Source organism: Thalassophryne amazonica, chromosome 21 (assembly GCF_902500255.1).
Source record: "Thalassophryne amazonica chromosome 21, fThaAma1.1, whole genome shotgun sequence".
NCBI classification, from domain to species: Eukaryota; Metazoa; Chordata; class Actinopteri; order Batrachoidiformes; family Batrachoididae; genus Thalassophryne; species Thalassophryne amazonica.
In genome coordinates this window covers 25477459-25484412 of record NC_047123.1, presented here as the reverse complement: position 1 = coordinate 25484412, position 6954 = coordinate 25477459, and the positions used below count along the sequence as shown (strand labels likewise).

The window sequence follows — 6954 nt, the reverse complement described above, 5'->3', positions numbered from 1 at the left end:
TGTCTTGGGTACCTGCATCTTTGGGTCCAACCCTGCCTAGTGGTGTCTAACAACAACAGTTTGTGCATTAAGTTAGATTAAATCAAATTTTTTAACTTAATCTCAAAGAACTTAATTAATTCAGGTGTTACCAACTGAAACAATTCAATTAAGTTGGTTCAACTATTTTCTTTTTTTCATTGTATGAATAGTTATTATTATTATTATTGTTATTATTATTATTATTAATGACAAGGCATGATTTTTTTTGGCATATAAGTCGCGCCAGAGTTTAAGTTGCATGATGTCCCAAACTAGTAAAACAAAAAAACTGTTACTTATACTCTGAAAAATACGGTAATTATGTCTATCTAAATTATGGTAGAAAACTGGCCTACAGATTATTTGGTGACTTAATTCAGATGGACTTAATTCATTTGAGTTCTACCAGTTGAAGCACTTTTTTTAAATTGGCCCAACAATTCTGTTTTTCAGTGTGTTGAAAGATAGATATTCCTCTTTTAAGTTGACGTCTTCAATGGAACACATATACTGACCTTTTTAATGAAAAAAAATGAGAGGTCAAAGGTTAAAACAGACATTTCTGGTAATTTTTACAAAATATATTGAGTTAGATCAGTGGGTGATGGTGCTTTTGTGGCACAGTAACACTTTGGTATTTGACAAAATGTTCTGTTGGATCCTGTGGAAACTTATATCTTGCAAATATGAAACACCAAAATTTATTTTGCAAAATAACCAGTTCCTGAGATGCAGCATTACGTCAAAGGTTGCACTCCTGAAAGTGCAGGTGAAGGAGCGTGCAATCATTTTTACTGATGCTGTTTTTTGGGTGAGTCAGTTTAATCAGGATGGTGCATGGTGAAATTTTAAAAAAATGCCGTTCCTGTGGATGTGGGATTCCATTTATATGATATGTCATGAGAACTGTTTTTAATCGAGTTGGGCCGAGTCTATGGAGGACGAGAGATTACAGTACATTATGTTGACCTCTCGCTTCTTTCTCACATATCTCAATTTTGTTGTCTTTTTTGTCTCTCATTCCTCTCCCAGCTCTATTTTACCAAACGTTGCATGTTTTATTCAAATATGTCCCATCTCTCTTTCCTTCTTCCTTCTCTCTTCCCTTCATCTGACATCGTCTCTGAGCACCTCCTCCAGGGTTTATCCAGCTAGCACCAGGAGGGAGTAGAAGAGGAGGTGGTTTGTCTTGGCCCTTGGTACCTCTGTGGAACTTGTAAAATAACATTAGTGGTCACAGTTCAGCTGTGATTCTTATTTTAGCAGCAGGATTTTTGCGGTAGGATTCTGCAGCTTGCTTTTCTTGAAACAGTCATATTCAAACCTGTTGCTTCAATGTGACTTGATGTATCAGGGTTTTTATATTTCCAAGCATAAGATAAGGTGAAATTTATTCATCCCCACAACAGTTTAATCTTAAGTCCTTACTATCTTGCATGTCCATGAGCTCAAACAAATGACTCATTGGATGAACTCAATTCAATTATGGGCAGGATTTCTACCTAATAAATATATGTAGTCCCAACTCAAATAAAACACATCCATGCAAGATAATGTAATTTCATTTAGTTGGGACTACATATTACATTAGGTGGAATCCAATCCAATATCACTCAAGCAAATGACTCATTGGATGAACTCAATTCAATTATGGATATGATTTCCATCTAATATATATATGCAGTCCCAACTAAATTATTGCATTATCTTGCATGGATATGTTTTATTTATTTATATTTTTTTAGTTGGGGCTACATATGTTTATTAGATGGAATCCAATCCAATGTCATTTGTTTGAGTGTATCACTCAAACAAATGACTCATTGGATAAACTCATTTCAATTATGGGCAGAATTTCCATCTAATAAATACATGTAGTCCCAACTCAAAAAAACAAATAAAAAAAAAACACATCCATGTAAGATAATGTAATCAAATTTAGTTGTGACTACATGCATTTATTAGATGAAATCGAATCCAATGAGTCAGTTTTTTTGAGTGTATCACTCAAACAAATGACTCATTAGATGAACTCTATTCAATTATGGACAGGAGTTCCATCTAATAAATATATGTAGCCCAAATCAAATTTCACATTCATGCAAGATAATGTTATTAAATTTAGTTGTGAAAACATATATTTATTAGATGGAATGCAATCCAGTGAGTCTTTTTTTTTTTTTTTTTTTTTTTGAGTGTATCACTCAAACAAATGACTCATTGGATAAACTCAATTCAATTATGGGCAGAATTTCCATCTAATAAATACTTGTAGTCCCAACTAAAAAAAAAACACATCCATGCAAGATAATGTAATCAAATTTAGTTGTGACTACATTTTTTTTTTTTTTTTTTGAGTGTATCACTTAAACAAATGACTCATTGGATGAACTCAATTCAATTATGGACAGGAGTTCCATCTAATAAATATATGTAGCCCCAACTCAAATAAAGTACATCCATACAAGATAATGCAATTTCATTTAGTTGGGACTACATGTATTTATTAGGTGGAATCCAATCCAATGAGTCAGTTTTTTGAGTGCAAACAAATGACTCATTGGACAAACTCAATTCAATTACGGGCAGAATTTCCATCTAATAAATATATGTAGTCCCATCTAAATTAAATTAAGTTTTCTTGCATGGATGCACTTTATTTGAGTTGGGGCTACATATATTCATTAGATTAAAATCCTGCTCATAACTGAATTGCGGTCATCCAATGCATCAGTTTTTTGAGTGTAATAAATAAATGAAAATCGAAGTACCGAGGTAGAGGATAGATCCATTTTCTATACCCGCTATCTCCAATCAAAGGTCACAGGGCGGGCTGAAGCCTATCCTAGCAGTCATAGCGCGTGAGGTGAGGTACACCCTGGACAGGATTGTTGTGAGCCCAGATTAAGGGTAGACATCTGGTGATATGCAAAGTTCTGAAATTTTAAATGGCATTGTGAAAATAAGTTAGTCTTACATAGGCCCTGAGGCCCTTCATTTGAATATATATATACACACATTATGGCAAAATGGATACTTGGTGGTGTATCTGAAATGCTTTTTCTTCTTCTTCAGGCGCTTGACAAGAACATTCTTTTGAGTCAAAGCAATGAAAAACATCACACTTGTTGCCGGGTGAGTTTTCTTAAATAGATAGAATTTGGGATAACTGCACAACACATTCCACATACTTATGAGACCTTCAAACATCTGCCAGCTACTCAAGTGCAAAGAACAATCTGGAAATGTTTGTGCAGTGATCCCAAAGATTGTTTAGCTGATTGGTGTATTACTTTTTTTTTTTTTTTTTTTTTTTAAAGAAAGCGTGACTTCAGCTATTTAGCACTCGAATGTTGTACAAGCTGCTATCATGGTGTCCACTGTAATGAAATACAACCCAGATTTGCACATAGTTTTTAGACACAGCACAACAAAATATTTAATCAAGAAGTAGATAGTAACTCCTCCACTTTTCTGTAGGGGTAGTATACAAGACATAAATCTTAAAAGAACATCAGCCTACTGATAAGATAAAAAGAAAAGAAACACGCTGCTGCAGTTTCTCATTGTGTGGGTGGATAATAAATAAAAAATAGATGTTTTTCCCTTTTTACCCATTGAAGTTAAAAGGTTTTCATATCTTCCACAGTAATTATTTACATTATATTTTTGTGGGGGTGTCACAGTGTTTTTGTGGTTGCCTCACAGCGAGAAGGTCCCAAGTTCGCATCCCGTCTGGTCCTTTCTATGTGGAGTTTGCACATTCTTCCCGTGTTCCTGTGGTGTTCCACTAGCTAGATACTCTGGCTTTCCCACTTCCAAAAACATGCAGGTTAGGTGAACTGGTGACTTTAAACTGACTGTGACTCTATTTGCCTGTCTGTATGCCCTGCGATAGACTGTCGACCTGGCCAGGGTGTACCCCGCCTTTCACCTAATGACAGCTGGGAGATCGTATTTTATTGGGGTTATTGCACATATTACATCACATATTTTGGAGGAGGTGTTGAGCATGAATCATGAAACAAATGTGACATTTTTTAACTATATACACTCACCGCCACTTTATTAGGTACACCTGTTCAACTGCTTGTCAGGACAAATAGCCAATCACATGGTAGCACCTCAATGCATTTAGGGATCTAGATGTGGTGACGACGAATTGCTGAAGTTCAAATCGAGCATCAGAATGGAGAAGAAAAGGGGATTTAAGTGACTTTGAAAGTGATGGTGCCAAATGGGCTGGTCCGAGCATTTCAGAAACTGCTGATCTACTGGGATTTTCATGCACAACCATCTCTAGGGTTTACAGAGAATGGTCCAAAAAAGAGAAGATATCCAGTGAGTGGCAGTTGTGTGGATGAAAATACCTTGTTGATGTCAGAGATCAGAGGAGAATGGGCAGACTGGTTGAATGGGTGTATGCGTGATACAATCATGACAATATGGACCATTATCTCTGAGAACTGTTTGTAACACCTTTCTGAATCTATGCCCTGAAGAATTTTGGCAGTTCTGAAGGCAAAAGGCTAGTCCAACTTAGTACTAGTAAGGTGTACTAGCAAAGTGTACCTAATAAAGTGGCTGGAGACGCTGTCCTAATGCCAGCTGTAACCTGTTAGGTTCTTTTGTCACGGTGAGAGCTCCAAAAAGAATTGGACAGGAAACAGACTTCAGAGTTCAAAGATTAAATGTTGTATTGTAAAGAGTTTTTACACTGATACAGAGTACACAGTGTATCGATTAAACATCTATAAAAAGATCAGACAGTTTTATCAATTAGACAGTTGTTAAAAGATCAGATCGTTTTACCAAATACAAGGACATTTTGTGCGTCAGCCATTTTGAAAAGCTGTTAGGTTAAGATCAGATAGTTACAAGGACATTTTGGATGTGCATCAGCCATTTTGTGTTATGTATTATGGAACACGCTTACAAAGCCCACAAAGTGTTTAATTAATATGTGGTATAAGATAAATTGATTATGTTGGATTGTACTTTGTGCACATATTACATAGCATATTTTGGAGATGTTACACTTGAAACTTGAGCCAAATGTATCTGTGCGACATTTTTTAACTGAGTATGGGTAGAGCTCCTGTACTGCTAAAGCTAACTGCAACCCTGACAAAGTGGGTTTTAATTAACGTGGAGCAGAGCACAAATTTTATTGTTTGGGATTGTAATCATTTCATATGTTACACAGCATATTTTGGGGGTGTTGTGCCTGAAACATAAAAGAAACAAGTCCTTTTGTGACATTTTTGAATGGAGTCTGTCTACTCCTGTCCTGCTAATGCTAACTGTAAACCAGAAAAGTGTTTTAATTAATATGCAGCTTAAGATAAATTGATTGTGTTGGATTGTACTGGGCATACTACAAAGTATATTTTAGAGAAGGTGTTATGGTTGAAACTTGAGCAAAATGTATCTTTGCAACATTTTTTAAACTGAGTATGGGTACGGCTCCTGTTCTCTGAACGCTAACTGCAAACCAGACAAAGTGTGTTTTAATTAACATGGAGCAAAACACAAATTTATTGTTTAGGACTGTAGTAATTTCATATGTTACACAAACATGAACGAAACAAGTCCTTTTGTGACATTTTTGAATGAAGTCTCGCTAAAGCTCTTGCAATACTAACCGCAGCCAAAACACTTGTAGTTGTATGCAAACGTTTGGGCACCCCTGATAATTTTCATGATTTTCCTTTATAAATCATTGGTTGTCTGGATCAGAAATTTCAGCAAAATATATCATATAGCAGATGAACACACTGATATTTGAGAAGTGAAATGAAGTTTCTAGTATTTACAGAAAGTGAGCAATAATTATTTAAATAAAATTGGACAGGTGCATAAATTTGGGCACCCTTGTCATTTTATTGATTTGAATACATTTAGCACTAATTATTGGAACACAAAACTGGTTTGGTAAGCTCATTGACCCTTCACCTCCTTACACAGTTGAATTCAATATTGAGAAGGGGTATTTAAGGTGGCCATTTGCAAAAGTTTCCCCTCTTTGCATCTCTTCTAATGAGTGGCAACATGGGAGCCTCTAAACAACTATCAAATGACCTGAAAACAAAGATTGTTCAACATCATGTTTTAGGGGAAGGATACAAAAAGCTATCTCAGAGATTTCAGCTGTCAGTTTCCACTGTGAGGAACATAGTGAGGAAATGGAAGGACACAGGCACAGTTCTAGTTAAGGCCCAAAGTGGCAGGCCAAGAAAAATCTCAGATAAGCTGAAGCGAAGGATGGTAAGAACAGTCATAGTCACCCCACAAACCTGCTCCAAAGACCTACAACATGATCTTGCTGCAGATAATGTCTCTGTGCATCGTTCATCTATACAGTGTATTTTGCAAAAGGAGATGCTGTATGATGCTGTAATGCAGAGGAATCCTTTTCTGTGTACACACCACAGAGTCGCTTGATGTATGCTAAAGCACATTTGGACAAGCCAGCTTCATTTTGGAATAAGGTGCTGTGGACTGATGAAACTAAAATTGAGTTATTTGGACATAACAAGGAGTGGTATGCATGGCTGAAAAAGAACACAGCATTCCAAGAAAAACACTTGCTGCATACAGTAAAATTTGGAGGTGGTTCCATCATGCTGTGGGGCTGTGTGGCCAGTGCAGGTACTGGCCACATCTTGTTAAAGCTGAGGGTCACATGGATTCCAGTCAATATCTGCAGATTCTTGAGAACAACGTTCAAGAATCAGTAACAAAGTTGAAGTTGCGCCAGGGCTGGATCTTTCAACAATACAACGACCCTAAACACTGGCTCAAAATCTACTAAGGCATTCATGAAGAAGAACAAGTACAACATTCTGGAATGGCCATCTCAGTCCCCAGACTTGAATATTATTGAAAATCTGTGGTGTGATTTTAAGCGGGCTGTCCATGCTCAGAAACCAA

General features: G+C 36.5%; 1 long non-coding RNA gene across 1 annotated transcript; it reads left to right on the top strand.

Annotated features, from left to right (window-relative positions):
- The first annotated feature begins 1066 nt into the window (after window positions 1-1066).
- On the top strand, window positions 1067-4346 carry LOC117502733. The gene is made up of 3 exons (XR_004558392.1): window positions 1067-1076; window positions 3937-3939; window positions 4247-4346. It is a non-coding gene; the product is annotated as an uncharacterized LOC117502733 (long non-coding RNA).
- The last annotated feature ends 2608 nt before the right edge of the window (window positions 4347-6954 follow it).